Genomic DNA, 16,413 nt, shown 5'->3' on the forward strand with positions numbered 1-16,413 from the left:
GTCACTTAACCTTGTATACCTCAGTTTTTTCATCTGTAAAATGAGCTGTAGAAGGAAATGTCAAAATCACTCCAGTATCTTTGTCAAGAAAATCCCAAAAGGGGTCACCAAGAGTAGGACACAACTGAAATGACTCATTGATAACAGCAAGGTCACCCAGTGAGTTGGGACTAAGCTCTGTTTGTTGGATGTAGAAAGGTGATCAAGGGGAATGAAAGTGGTGAAAGGACTGGGACCTTCTTTTACTAGATTGTAAGTGTATTGAGAGCAGAGATTGTGTTTTATATTTTCTTTGTATTTCCTCAAGCACTTTTCTCATTACCTTATATATAATGGGTACTTAAGTTGGCCGAATGAATGAATGAAAGAATGAATGAATGAATGAATAGACTTGTGGAGTTAGAAGAGATAAGAAAGAGTCTTATGGTAGCTGGAGCATGAGGACCTACTGATCAAAAAGGTAGATTCACAAGGTTGACCTCAGAACAGAGGCAAGGGGGTGCATATGCCTTCCTTCTTTGCCGAGGTGGGGAACTATGGGTATAGAATACTGCATATAATGTACTTGGCTGATGTTGTGATGTATTTTACTGAGCTGCCTTTTTTCCCTTCTTTCTTCTTTTGTTCTTTGATATAAGGTAAGGCACTCTGAGCAGAGAGGGACATATTGGGAAATGAAGCCGATGTAAAAATAACAGTTAGCAATAAAAATATACATTTTTTATAAAGATGAAAGGTTTGGCCCAGGGTTGATAAACATTGCACTGAGTGTTCAGGACACAGGAAAAGAAAATTTACATCAACAGAATGAGGGAATGCCAGCTGAGTTAGGCTCCAGGTGGCTAGAAGGAAAATCATTTTGATTTAAAGCTGGACCCTGGGACCCAGGCAGAAAAGAACTCAGATGTTCCAATGGCCAAAAGCCAGACCTTAAATCTGTGCCAAACTAAATGGTTGTTGCAAAATGAAACTTATTATTAGTAAATAAACATGCTCTGTGTAAGATCTCAAGATCCATGCGTATTATAGTAAACAGAATTTGAGTACTGGAACTGAATTCATCTATGGAGGTGTGATAGGATCAGTGTTTTTCTGACTCAGTTCCCCTGACTTTTTCCCCACCATGCAATCTGATTGGCTTCAGCTTCTTTAATGCAGTTTCCAGGCCTGGGGGGATAAAATGTCCCAGCCTTGTGCAGTTGGGATCTCTCAGAGCTGGTAGGTGCTTTAGACCAGGTGACTCATCACCATAATCTGATAATGCATTTCCAGATGGAGATGAGGGGAGGTCCCAGAGTCCAGAGAAGCTAATTCCACTATGCTCTTGCTATATATCCTTTCTATGTTTGGACAAAATTAACTTCCTTTGTTTAATGACTTAAGAGTGCTTCATTTCATCCCAGCATCAAACCTGAACTGAGAGGGTGCTGCAACATGTTTACAATAGAAGGTACAGGAATATTGTTAGAATTTGCCTTTTGCTAGACCCTAGCTAACAGACATGACTTCTTATTTAATCACTAATTGAGTAATGTACCAGGATGTTCTTATGTACTCAATAACTGGTTTTAGCCAGCTCATGTAGGTAAGGTAGAAGGCTTTCCTAAACATGATATCTTTGTGATGAAAGATGTGGCTGGGCCACCTATCGATTGACAGCCCCTAAGGTCTACTCCCACTTGGTCCCTGTAAATCATCTCAGCAACAGCAATTGTTCTGGGCTTTCAATGAGTATGGGTCTCAACATACGCCCAAGTCATTGTCCATCTTTGTCCGTGGGACTGAAGGGTTAGAGAGATGCATGCTTGCATGTCTATGTGTAATAAACTACCTGACCTATCCTTGAGAGCTCATATTCCTTATTGGTACCTCTTTCTTGATCTTCTCGTAGATATAAATGTAAATGAGAAAGAAGAACAAACTGTGAATACCAAAGAACAAAGTCGGTGGTGGAGAAATACTCCTCACTGGATTGGTTTCTTCACAAGTGTGGCTGTGGAAACAGCAGTGTTAATCAGTCTGAGAGAACCTTTGCTTTGTGCCTGCCTGGGGAGAGGGCTATATTCTATTAATCACAGTGAGTCCCATTTCTTTATAGAATCATCTATTGTTGTCTCCTCCAAGACCCTACCTCTGAATTCCAAAAAGACAGTGATGTAGGCAGTCATAGAGAGAAGCATAGGACCCAAAACAGAACAGGCAAGTGAGCACAAAGAAACCGAGCAGATAAAAAGTTACTGCATTAGGAGTTGGTGGAAATCTGTGTCTACCAGTGGATAGGAATTCCCCTATGTTTATTTATTTGAGTTCCCAGAGAGCCATGAAACTGATTGAAAGTTTAGCCTCTGGCTAGGATTAAGGTAAATCCCTGGTGAACATTCAGAGGAGGACAACTAGGCACTTTGGCAGCATGAATAAAGTGAAACCGGACACTGAGGGAGCATCATAAAATGTCCAAACCAACCCAGAGGACCCAGGACATCCACATCTAAAACAAAGATTTCTACTGAATAGAATTTATCCAAGAATTGCACTTCCTCTCAAAGCCTTTGTAGTTAATACTCTTATTTCTTCCGTTACCTTCCAATAGACGCTGTGGCTTAAATGGTAGGAAGCTCAATGGAATGAGGTATTAATTAAATAATTTGATTACACTTTGGAGTCATCGAATAAGATGAAGACAATGAATCATATAGCCTACTTTTCCCAAGGAATTTTTTTTTTTTGTTAATGACTAAGTCATCTCAGGCTTATGCTACCTAAGAAACCATCTACACCAAACTGATACTACTCAATTAGCTGTGTGATCTTGTCACTGTCTTAAGAGATTTCAGAGTCTCCATGTTGCCTCTAGGTTAAAACGTAAACTCCTCTGTTTGGCATTTAAAACCTTTCACAATCTGCCCCCAATTTACCTTTGTAGCCTTTCTACTCATTATTTCTTCTTGAACACACAATATTCCATTGCCTGCTTCTTTGCCTTTTGTGCAGATTGTCCCCTATGCATGGAATAATCAGATCTATTTCTTAGAATTCTTTGCTCCTTTCAAGGTTCCACTTGAGTGCCACATCCTAGATGGGTCCTTTCTTGATTCCCCCAATTGTTAGCTGTCTCCCCAACCCAGGCCAAATATACTTATTCTGGATATATGTTGTATTCAGCAGTATAGTACAGGAGTAGGGTCAAACTCAAATAGAAATAGATTTCCCAGGGTCCCTATTGACTTTGTTGTTGTTGTTGGGCCTGGAGTCAGGGTGACTTATCTTCATGAGTTCAAATCTGGCCTCAGACACTTACTAGTTGTGTGACCTTGGGCAGGTCACTTAACTTTTTTTTGCTTCAGTTTCCTCATCTGTAAATGAGCTAGAGAAGGAAATGGCAAACCACTCCAATATATTTGCCAAGAAAACCCCAAATGAGGTCACAAAGAGTCAGACATGACTAGAAAATGACGGAATATATTGGATTATATTTTTATTTATTTTGTTAAATATTTCCAAATTACAGTTTAATATAGTTCAAGCAGTACTCATGAGTTTTGCAGACTGTAACTGCTCAAGACTGCTGGCAGTGAGTTTGATACTTCTATAGTAGAACACTGGACTTGGAGTAAAAAAGATCTGAATTCAAATCCTGCCTTAACTACTCACTAGAATTGAATGATGCAATCACTTTAGTGGATTTTTTATTCTTACCGATCAGGACCTAGCTGCACTTCACAGGGTTATTGCAAGAATTAAATAAGATAATATATGCAATTGTTCAGTCATTTCAGATGAGGGAACTGAGGCAAACAGGCTTAAGTGACTTGCCCAGGTTCACATAGCTAGTAAATGTCTGAAGTCAGCTTTGAACTCAGGGAGAAGAGTTTTTCTGACTCCGCCTGGTCCTCTATTCACTGTTCCACCTAGCTGCCATAAGTTCTTTGCAAATCCTTAAAGTGCTATATAAATTCCAGTTGTTATTGTTACTATTTTTTCTTATCTATCTATCTATCTATCTATCTATCTATCTATCTATCTATCTATCTATCTATTTATGTTGTATCTCTCCAATATAATATAACTTTCCCTAGAGCAGGGAATATTTCCTTTTTGTTTTTATATCTCCTCAAGATCTAGTTTGGTGCCTGGAAAACAGATAAATGCTTTTTGAAATGAACCTGACTGCTGAACGATCTCTAATTCATAGCATATAAGCATTAGCTGAAGGAACTTACGATGTTGAGCCAAGAAAGGGGAAGATTGGGAGACAGAGGTCAGCATGATTGCTGTTGTTCAGCTGTTTCAGTCATGCCCAACTCTTCATGACCCCAGTTAGGGTTTTCTTGGCAAGGATACTGAAGTCCTTTGCCATTTCTTTCTCCAGCCCATTTTGTTTTATTGCTCCTTGATGTCACATGAAGTCATTAGCTTCCACTTATACAATTCTAATTTTTAAAGAATTATTTTCTTCATTGAGCTTTTGTTCCTCTTTTTTCATTTGGCCAATTCTACTTTTTAAGGAATTATTTTTTCGGTGATTTTTTGCAGATTTTTTTCCCCATGTGGCTAATTCTACTTTTTAACTCTTTATTGGATTTTTGTGCCTTTTAAACTATTTGGCCTATTTTGTTTTTTAAGATGTTATTTTCTTCATTTTTTGTGTACCTCCTTTACCAAGCTGTTGACTTTTTTCATGATTTTATTTCATTAGTTATTTCTTTTCCCAATTTTTCCTCTATCTCTCTTATTTGATTTTTAAAATCCTTTTACTGCTCTTCCAGGACCTCAGACCAATTTACATTTTTTTTGAGGCTTTGGATACAGCAGTTTTGATTTTGTTGTCTTTTTCTGAGTTTGTGTTTCAATCTTCCCTGTCATTATAGTAACTTTTTGTGGTCAAGATCTTTTTTGCTGTTTACTTATTTTTCCAGCCTATTTCTTGACTTTTCACTTTATATTAAAGTTGGCCTCTGCTCCCAGGGTGGAGGGGGGGCAGTGTTCCAAGCTTTAGCTTTTTTCTTTTTGGCCTTTTTTTGTGCAGCTATTTGCAGAGCTAGTTGTGGGGTCTGTAAGCTTTCAGTTCTTCTAAGGTGGTATGCATTAAGGAAAGGTATGTTTACTACTCTCCTGGCTTGTGCTCTGGTCTGTGAGTGACCAAAAGCATTCTTTTCCACCCTGAAATTGTGAGTAGGGTACTTGCTCCACTGTTGCTGCAAGCTCTGGTATGCTAGTGCTCATGCCATAGGATTGTGATCCAGAACTACAACGTGGCTCTGAGTATGGGTAATGCAACAGAGCTCTGCACTCAGTGCCCACAAAGGGAACCCTTCTGACCAGTTGTCCGACTCCCTTACTGTCTATGGGCTGAGAGCTCTGGAAGCTGCTGCTGCTCTCTGCTGATTCAGTTACCCCCAAGGCCTACTGCTGGTTTCCCCATGGAGTGGCCTGTAATGATGACACATTTGCACTGGAGTATGCTGTATTCTCACCCTGGTACAATAGACTTTTCTTGCCAATTTTCTAAGTTGTCTTGGCCTAGAAAATTGTTTTACTCCATCCTTTTGTGAGTTCTACTACTGCTCCAGAATTTATTTTGAGGTGCTACTTAAAGTTGTTGGGAGAGGAATTTGGAAGAGCTCAGGTGAACCCCTGCCTTTTCTCTGCCATCTTGGCTCCATCCAACTTATAGCTACTCTTAAGTGGTTTATCAAGCCTACCATCAGATCTGATATTCATATGGGATTTTAACAGATGCCTCACAAATCTATTTTCTCATTTAAGCCTGGCAACAATCCTATGAGATGGGCAGAGTAGTCATTATAATTTTCAATGTACAGATTGTGAAAACTAAGGCCTAGAGAGATATAATTGTATGGCGTCAGGAATGTTCTGGAGCCTTCTCAGACCTGCTCTTCAGAGCAGATTGTTAAATTTCCAGTGAGCATAAATTTCCATTTATGTGTCATAAATCTGCAAATGTTACAAATTGGGGCTTGTTGTCCATATGATTATACTAGAGGTGTCAAACTCAAATAGAGATTGGGCCACTAAACAACCCTGAAGGCCACATATTGATTTAGAAAATGACATGTTCACATTTACTATATTCTATTGTCTTTTTATTTGTTTTGTCAAATATTTCCACACTTGGGAGTGTTGTCTTAATACAGCCTGTGAGCTGCATGTTCGATATCTGCGATCTAGGTTTAAGAAAGTGGTGGAGAAGATGTTAATAATGCAGATTCAACTTAAAAATGAGCCATGTGCATTTTTTTTTCCTGGAGACCCAGTTGTTAAACATTTTACCAGCATACCCCTGCATGGCTTGGTATAAAGAACACTAGATTCAGAATCAAGAGACCTAGGTTTGAATCCCTATCTACTATTCAATGGTGGTATAACCTTGGGCAAGTCAATTAACCTTTTTGAGCTTCAGTTCCTCCTCTGTAACATAAAGGGGGTGGGACTGGATGACCCCTACCTAAGGTCTCTTCAGGCACTCTTCTATTGTCTTGTAACTTGCCCAAGATCCTCACAGTTAGTTCAGAGAAGAGTGAGGACAAGAACTCAAGTCCCCTAACTTCCAGGCTAGAGTTCTTTTGAACAGGTGGGCAATCTATGTAGATTAAATTTTTTGTGGGAAATGTGAGAAACAGCACATGGAAACTCAGATAGAGGAATGCAATGCTACTTTAGCACATCAGTTTGGAAGTCGGCCTGAGGTCCCACTTTCTCCAAGTATGTTGGTCCTATTTGACCCTGGAGATGTGGAAGTTTTCAGGTGAGGTACACAGGTACATAAGGCATCATAATTACTGCACACAGCTGTTTCTTGAGAAAAATGACTTGGCCACAGAACTAGGAATCTCTTACAGATTCTGGAAGAGTCCTTCTGAGCCCAGAAGAGTAGAAAGTCGACAAGAGTGGAACAGGAAGCATACGAAGGAACAGAATTAGGTAAGGTTAGACAAGGGAGATCAGATCAGCTAGGGCAGCCAAGTGAAATTAACTAGAAGCTAACCAGAATCAGAAGAACTGACACCTGAACTAGGCTTTGCAACTAAATGTCTATGTGATCTTGGCACCTCTCTGTGCTTTAGTCCCTTCTGTGTAAAACTAAGTGCTGGGCTATATTTTGGTACAGTGGAAAGAGTATGAACTCAGAGGACCTGGGTCCAAATCCTGACTGTGCCATTTATTGCCTGGTTGATTTGGGGCATTCCATGTCTCTGTGGTTCATTTTCTTCATCTATCAAGTGAGTGAGGTGGACTACATGGCTTTTACAGTCCATCTAGCCTCTAACCTATGACCTATGACATTTCTCCATAGTGGAAAGGGTCCACTATGACATCTGGGTTCAAGTTCTCTCTACTTTTTCCATCACACTGAGTGTTATCTGTGAAATGAGTGCTAAGTGAGATAATGCAAGTCAAGTGCTTTTTAACTGGAAAGCACTATGTAATAAGAAATGGAAGTGAATGAGGGATTATCTCACTCCTTTTGAATCATAGGCACCTGGCATCAACCAAAGGGAGCTGCTGGCTTCACCTCCACTTGGGGAAGTCTCAGAGATTCCACCTGGTGTAACTTGTGTGACCTAGCCCAACTTTCTGTGGAAGAAGATTGGAAAAGGAAAGTTTAAGACAGAGAAGAGAAGTGCAATTCAACCCCATAAAGACTGGTACAAGGAGGAGATATGCTGCTTTACTAGGGAAAGGAGGTAAACTGACATAGATTCATTATGAGTCTAAGGAAACTCAGAGAGGAAAACTGAGACCTGTATAAGTTGATCAAGAAATAGAAATTCTCACAGGCACTTGAAGAGATTCAAATGTAAAACATCTGTGGGATTTAGATATGAAAGAATAGAATATTTAAATGGGTCAGAGGTATTTTATGCCCTGGAGGAAGGAAAGAGTTATAATACATTTACCATTTGTTGGAGCAAAACCAAGCAGTAGGGGAGACAGTGACACAGAAATAATGGTGAGAGTCCCAAGCAGGACTTATGAACTTGGTGAGAGGAGAGGACAGTGATAAAATGGTGAGAAAGGACAGTGTTCATAAACCCACCAACATCAGAACCTACCAGGGGTCACAAAAAGTTGGACATGATTGAAACAACAAGATAATACAAGCAGAATGAAAAAAGCATCAAAGGGAGAAGAGTTGCTTGTGAATGACCAATGAGGCATAGACCATGGATGTGGAAGAATAAACCCTGTCCTTTTCTCTTGATGGTTACCCAACCAGGATAGTTCCTCCAATCACAGTGATACTATAATTCTCTGGTGGAGTGGGGTGGCCCATTGGAGGGCAACAGTCTCTTGGCTCTGGATAGGCTTAGATAGTAATAATTTCCATATCTTTTATTGTATGAATCAAACTATCCTACATTTTGAGGCCTTGTGAAGCACAGAGCTTGCAAGGAGAATGAGTGGTGATAATTGCAGGAGAATCAGTTATAGAAGTCTCCAGGGTCCATCTGGTACAGGGCAATGAGATACTCAAATCATACTTGGTCTTTTGTGTCAGGAAAAAATCCTTGACATAAAGATTACATAAGTTATTACAGAGAAGTGCTAGTTAACCTCAGGGGGAGGGATTTGGGTTTAATTCATGGTGTGGAAGAAAAAACCAAAGGATTGGGTTCTAGTCCCAGTTCTGTCACTTGCTGTGTGACCTTTTCTGTATGTACCTTTTCTGGGCCTCTATTTTCTCTTCTGAAAAATTAAGGAGTTAGAATAAGTGGTCATTCTGAGCACCATTATTCTAAGATTCCATTAAATCTGTTCCTCCTCTACTTTTTTCAACCTTCTTACATTTTATTCCTCTCTCCTACATTGCTACATACTCTTTTGATGTAGTGGCCATTTCACTGTTCCTTGAGCAAGACAGAATCTTCTTCCAGCTCCTAAAATTTTCAATCGATGTTCCTCAGGCTTGGAATTCTCCCTTTTTATCACTGCCTCCTGGCCTTCCTGGTTTCCTTTAAGTCCCAGCTAAAATGCAACCTTCATGAATCTTTTCTTGATCCCTCTTTATTCTAGAATAGGCACTAGAATAAAATGGGATCCTGAAAGGCTTGATTATTTCCCATTTACTTATTTATTTGTATTAATAAATCTGTCTATTAATAAACAAAGGATTACTTCCTATTTTTTCTTTTTTTATTATTTCCTATTTTTCCGTATATAGCTCATTTGTAAAAGTTATTTGCATGTTGCGTCTCCTATTAGCTTGTGAGCTCCCCCAGAACAGCTATCTTTTGCCTTCTTTTCATATCTCTAGCTCTTAAGACAATGCCTAGAACATTATAGGTAATTAATAAATGTTTTTTGACTGACTGATGCTCATGTGATTCTGGGCAAAATGAAGAGATAAGTATAAAATGATTTAAAAACTAGAAAACTTTATATAAATGTCTTATAACCTCCCATTTACTGCTCCTTACTCCCTTTCCAAGATCAGGAAGCATATAGCAAAAGAGATTTTTAGGTATAGAGAAAGAGCTGATTAGCCTTACCTCAGGAAGATGAAGAAGCTGAGACCAGGAAAATAAAATCAAGGACCAACTCATTTAGGAGAATTAAACTATCTAATTAAATAGATTGAACCTCAGGGGCTAACATATCCATAGACTCCCTGTGGGGCTGTGTGAAACAATACCCCCAGGAAGAGCCTGTGAAAGAAAGGATGTAAGTGTCCTCGAGAGAAAGAAAGAAAAAAATGAATCAGAATTTTAAAGCTGAAAGGAACCTCAGAGGACATCTAATCCAATGTAAGTTTCAAGGATGAGTCATCTCTATAACATCATCCAAAATTAGTCATTCAGTTTCTGACTGAACACCTTTAGTGACAGGAAACTCATTACCTTATGAGGCAGCCACTCTACTTTTGGACAGCTCTAATTTTATGTATCCCAAGAGAATTTCATTTTGTTAGTTCTGCTTTTTAAATCTCCCCATAGGCCTGAGAAATTCAGTGAGGGACCATGGTAGAGAAGAATCTGGGATCTTCCCACCATAAAGGGACTTTCCGAGGATTATGATAATTCCCTTAACAGAGAACATTGTAAAAGGAAGATAATTGTAATTTACCTTTTTTTTTGGGGGGGGGAAGACTTCAGGGTAGAATTTAGATTCTACCACCACAATCAGAGGAAGAAGCTTCAGGGATCATGTGAGTTCATGTCCAACCACAAAGGGAAAGATACATAATCAACTATTGCTAAGACTGCTATGGACGATGAGCTGCTAGGATTCCTGCTTACTGTTTGGAATGGATTTGAGAAACATTTTGAGAGGTCTTCCTTGTCCTCCATATTCCACAAGCCATGGGAATATGTGGGGAATTTACCAACACAAAAGAGCAGAGAGAAGGAAAGGGGAGGTAGGGAAAGAGGGAGGGAAAGAGAGACACACAGAAACAGAGAGAAACAGAGACACAGCGACATAGACATAGAGGCAGAGAAAGACTGAGAGACAGAAAAACAGACACAGACATACACAGAGAGAAAGAGACAGAGACAGAAACAGAGAAAGACAGACAGACAGAGACAAAGAGAGAATCAGACACAGAGACAAACATGGAGACACATATCAGGAGACAGAGACAGAGGAAGAGCTATTTTGACTACAGCATCTTTCAGCCAAATGGATGTCATTAATACTGCAATGATCTCTCTATAGCTTGTCTCAATCGTAGTTATAAAGGGAAGAAAAACTGAAAGAACAAGTTATTTCAAGGATTCAGAGATGTGAATTGTAGCAAATACTGTTTTAAAAATATTTCCATCCTCAAAAAAAAATTTCCATCCTCCAGATTAGAAGTCTGGTGGCAGCAGTAGGCACAAGGAGGTGAACACTACCTTTGTACAGAAAAGTGAATGACAAGAACCTTGAAGCTTTGATGGTTATTAAAGGGAATAACTTAGGCTATTTTCTGCCCTACTGGTCTACCACCCCCCCCAAATTGGACCTCCAGAGACCTTGACTAGGGTGGGGGGTGGGAGTGAAGACCCTCAGCTCTGAGTTCCCTGGCCATTTGTCCTCATTTTCACCACTTCCCTTGACCATTTTCTGCCCTGTTGTCCTACTTCACCCCTTTCACATCTTGCTCCAAAAACTGTAATCAAATAAATTCTGTTATTGCTTCAGTGTACTGCCCTATTTTTCAGTTCACCATCCCTGAGTAATAAATAGCCTTTCCTAACATTCTCCTACACATGTTTTCTTTCTAGGCCACTAAGTGGTGCCTGGAATCACAAAGACCTGAGTTCAAAATTAATCTCAAACACTTACTAGCTGTGTGACCCTGGGCAAGTCACTTAACCTCTGATCACCTCAGTTTCCTCAACTGCTACTTTTGTTTTTATTTACACAACAATTATCACAGTGTACATGCTTAATAAATGCTTTCTTATTTATTCACTGAGGGGGATATTGAAACCTGCTGAGAGTAATAGTCATTTCAAACTGTGATAAAACAGATCAAGTAGAACACTACCTTGTGACTGACTTTTAAAGTTACTCCAAACCATTTGACTGGATTTTAAACTTTGTGACAATCTTCTCCCTCTATGTTTAAAGAAGACAGCATGAGCCACAATAAATATATCACACTTAGAATTATGAACTTAGAGCCAAAAGAGACTAAGATATTATCCAGATCAACCCCCCTTCTTTTAAAGATGAGGAAACTGAAGCAAAGAGAGTTTATATGACTTTTCCAAGGTCAAAGAGAAAGTGGGAGAACTGAGATTGGAAATTAGATTCCAGTTTTTTTCCCCACTCCACCTGAAAATGAGTTCAAATCTACCTTTCTGTGATTTACAGCTGTTGCTTCTATTTTTTCTCCTCTATAGCTGAACAAAATAAATTGGAGTCTTTTACCAAATTCTTGAAGGCAGCTATCATGTCTAAATCAGGGGTTTTAAAGCTTGTGTGTGTGTGTGTCACAGACCCTTTTAGCCTTGGCCAAAAGCTACAATATATATAATATTATAACTTATATAATATAATATTACCTTCTAAAATACTGTTTTTAGATAATTGAAAGAAATGTTAAATTTTGAGTAGAGGTTAATAAAAATAAATAATTTTTTTTTTTGTATTCTAAGTTCATGGACCTCTTGAAATCTATCCATGGATGCTTTGGGGTTTGGAGGATTCAGTTTAAGAATCTCTTCCCTCATTCTTCTTTTTCTTCCATTCTAATCCGATAAGCATTAAGTATCTATTACATGTTAAGCTCTGTGCTAGGCTCAGAGAATGTAAAGACAAAACAACAGTCCCTTAAAAACTGTTTATCCTACTGGGAAAACAAACCAGGTAAGTATATTATATAAGTGATCATTTGAGGAGAGAGGGAGAACTAACAGGTAGGAGCACCAGGAAAGTTTTCCCAGCTAAGCCTCAAAGTAAGTCATATATTCTAAGAGGAAAAGGGAAAGGAGGAAATGCATTCCTTGTTTATGCAAAGGCATGGAGGCAGGAAGTAGATGGCCAAGTCTGGAGAACAATTAGGATAGTTTGACTGAGTAAAACATCCTAAGCTAAAATTCTTGTGTTCTGTAATTTATTCTTGTATGGCATGGTTACAAGTCTGTTTACTCTTTTGGTCACCTCCCTCTGCACATGTTCCAGTTTGTCAACATACTTCCTAAAAATGTGAGGCCCAAAGTTGGATAGAGTACTGCAGATAGGGTTTGACTAGGGAAGAAAACATTAATGTAGTTTAGGATCACATTGATTTTTAAAATTAATCTTCAGTTTTCAACATTCACTTTTATAAGATTTTGTGTTCTAAATTTTTTCCCCTCCCTTCCTTTTCCTCTCCCCAAGACAGCATGCAATCTGATATAGGCTATACATGTACAATCATATTAAATATATTTCCACATTGCTCATGTTGTGAAAGAAGAATCAGAACAAAAGGGAAAAACCACAAGTGAGAAAAAACAAAACAACAACAACAGCAACAAAGAGAAAATAGTATGTTTTGATTGCATTCAGACTCCATAGTTCTTTCTCTGGATGTAGATAGCATTTTCCATCATCAGTCTTTTGAAATTGGCTTAGATCATTGCATTGATGAGAAGAGCTAAGTCTATCAAAGTTGGTCATTGTACAATGTTGTTGTTACTGTGTACAGTGTTTTCCTGGTTCTGCTCGCTTCTCTCAGCATCAGTTTATGCAAGTCTTCCCAGGTTTTTCTGAAACCTGCCTGCTCATCATTTCTTGTGGAACAGTAGTATTCCATTACATGCATATACCACAACTTCTTCAGCTATCCCCTCAATTTCCAATTCTTCGCCACCACAAAAAGAGCTGCTATAAATATTTTTGTATATGTGAGTCCTTTTCCCTTTTTTGTTTTCTCTTTGAGATACAGACCTAGTAGTGGTATTGTTGGGTCAAAAGGTATGCACAGTTTTATAGCCCGTTGGGCATAGTTCCAAATTGCTCTCCAGAATGGTTGGATCAATTCACAACTCCGCCAACACACATAAGGTTTTTTAGCTACAGAGAAGTCATGCTATTGATTCATATGGAGCTTGTAGCCCACTAAGATCCCCAGACCTTTTGCATATAATTGTTATCTTATGACATGTCTCCAGTGGACTGTCCCAGGGATCTATGCTTGGCCATGTGTTGCTTGACATTTTTTATCAATGACTTGGATAAATGCACAGATGGCATGCTCATCAAATTTGTAGATGACAACAAGCTGGGTGGGATAGCTAACAGACTGAATGACTAAGGAAGGATCCAAAAGGAGTTTGACAGACAAAAGGAGAAATAGGCTGAATATAGTGAGATAAAATTCAATAGGAATAAATGCAAAATCTTTAGTGTAAAAAAAAATCAACTTCACAAGTGTAAGATGGGAAGGCATGGTTAGCTAACAATTATTCTGAAAAAGATCCAGGTGTTGGTGAACTACAAGCTCAATATAGGTCAGTAGAATGATATAAGAGTCAAAAAAATACTAATGAAATCTTGGGATACATTAAGAAGAGTGTGGTATCCAAGAATAAGGAAATCAGAATCCCACTTTATTATGCTCTTATAAGACCCCATCTGGTGTACTGTATGTAAGGTATGTTTGTGTTGCCTTTGTAAGTTACATGTTTCCATAGGTGTCCCATGTATATATGGATCTGTCTAAATGTATCTTGAAGGAAAATGTGAGTAGATATCTTTATAGTCTCACCCTTCTCCTAGGGAGAATGATTCTTGCTAGGAGGGGGCAAGATATTGAGATTGTAAAGGTGGCCACTTTTCTTGTCTCAGAAGATATGGAGCAAGAATGATATTTATCCATCTCCTTACATATTGTTAGTCTAGGGGAAATAATTTTTAAGTTCAAGCCACTGCTGGTGCTTAGAAAAATGACTGGCACATAGTAAGTGCTTGATGTTTATCGACTGACCGATTGACACTGTCATGATTTCTATGCTTTAACAAAATAAGGGAATCCCAAGGTATACATCCAAAGACTTGACTCCCTTCGTATCAAATGCTAGTTCCACAAAGATCATCACAAAGTGAATAACACATAAATTGGTCCAAATTTATCCATTTATCCAAGGTGATGGCAAACAGAAATCAGAGAAGTTATACAGATTATAATATGCCAGTTAAATGCTAGCAATAGCAATCAGAAAAGAGAAGGGAATTCAAGAGATAAATATAAGTAAAGAGGAGATAAAAATAACCCTGTTTGTTGATGATATGATGGTTTACTTGGAAAACCCCAGGGAATCAGCAAATATACTGAGACAATTAATAGCTTTATCAAAGTTCCAGGATATAAAACAAATCTTCAAAAATAAACAATATTTCTTTCTAATAATAATAATAATATAGTAACTACAACAATATAAATGGAAAGAATGGCACGCTAAAAAAATCAAAAGCAGATATAACAAAAATGTAAACATCGAGTCGGACTGGAATAAAGAAATATGAAAAAATTCCTTTGTGAAGGTAAGAGGTACATAGATGTTAAACATTGCACATTAAAAAAAACCTTTTTCAATGTATCAATCAGTTTTGCTGACTTCTTCTGTCTCTCTAAAAATAATATTTGTCATATGGAATGGTTCATGGGATACTATAATGACATAAGAAACAGAAAATATCAATGAAAATTTGTAAAAATATACCAGACAATGTAAAGAGTGAATGAGTTCTCCCACTAAGAGCATGATATCTCAGCTCAACTGAGAGAGTGTCACTGATATCACCCAAAGGGAAATTCTTTGAAATATCTAGTGTTGTAAGCTGTGTGTATATAGGTTAGACTAGCTGGACTAGATGATTGCTGAGGCCTTTACCATCTGTCAGATTTTGTGATTATCTTTAGTGTTATTGCCTTCACTTTATATCTATGCAATTGATTTTTTTGATTGTCAATGCAGGAAAGGCCATTTTCTTTCAAGTAGTCTTGGAAAAAATGTATATTTTCAGTGTCTTTCTATCTCCATACCAGCATCTTTCTTATCATTTTGTTGAATTTCCCCCAGATTTCCAGTGCTTTCCTGCTTCCACTAGCTGTTCAGTACTCTCTCACTGAAGCCAAATTTCTGCTTCCCCTTTCCAAGACCTGCCTTCCCTAGGCAATACTCACAGACATTTCCTCTGCTTCTCCTCTCATTTAAAAGACCTGAATCCTATTACCTTGGAGCCTTACTCTTTGAAAGGCAGCAGATGAACCAATGAGAAATCTTTTTTTTTTCTTTTTTATTATGACTATAATAATGATCAACAAACAAATATTTAAATCTACAAAGAACAAGAAAGATGTTAATGGGTTAATGTCTTGCCTGTCCAGGAAACAACTGAACTGTTCAACAGGATCTTCCAGAATGCTCATACAGAATGAATATAATGGAGGGAGGCAGCAATCATCATCCAAAGGAAAGAACACTATATTTGTACTTAGCCAACCTGGGTTTGAGCTCCAGCTCTGCCCAGGACAAGCTGCATGATGTGGAACCAAACTGCAGGGTCACAAGTTGGAAGGGTCCCCAAGAGACCATCAAGTCCAATCCATACCTGAAAATGAATTCCCACCATAACATATACAGTAAGGAATTATATCTGTTTCAATACCTCCAAGGAAGGAGGAATTCACCACCTTCTTGGGGCAGCACATTACACTTTGGGATAGCTCTAACTGTTAGAAAGTTTTTCTCACATCAAGCCTAAATTTTCCTCTTTGCCATTTCCAGTCATTGCTCCTGATCCTGACCTCTGGCACCAAAGAGGTCATGTCTAGTCCCTCTTCCACATGACAATCCCTTCAGTCTCTCAGCCTCAGTTTCTTCATCTGTTTAGTTGGGGGTAATAACACTTCCCATCTCACAGGGCCAATGTGAAAAAAAATCTCTTTAATAAGTTTTAAAGCACTATAGAAAT

This window comes from Phascolarctos cinereus, unplaced genomic scaffold, assembly GCF_003287225.1.
Source record: "Phascolarctos cinereus isolate Bilbo 61053 unplaced genomic scaffold, phaCin_HiC Scaffold_5;HRSCAF=322, whole genome shotgun sequence".
Lineage (NCBI taxonomy): Eukaryota > Metazoa > Chordata > Mammalia > Diprotodontia > Phascolarctidae > Phascolarctos > Phascolarctos cinereus.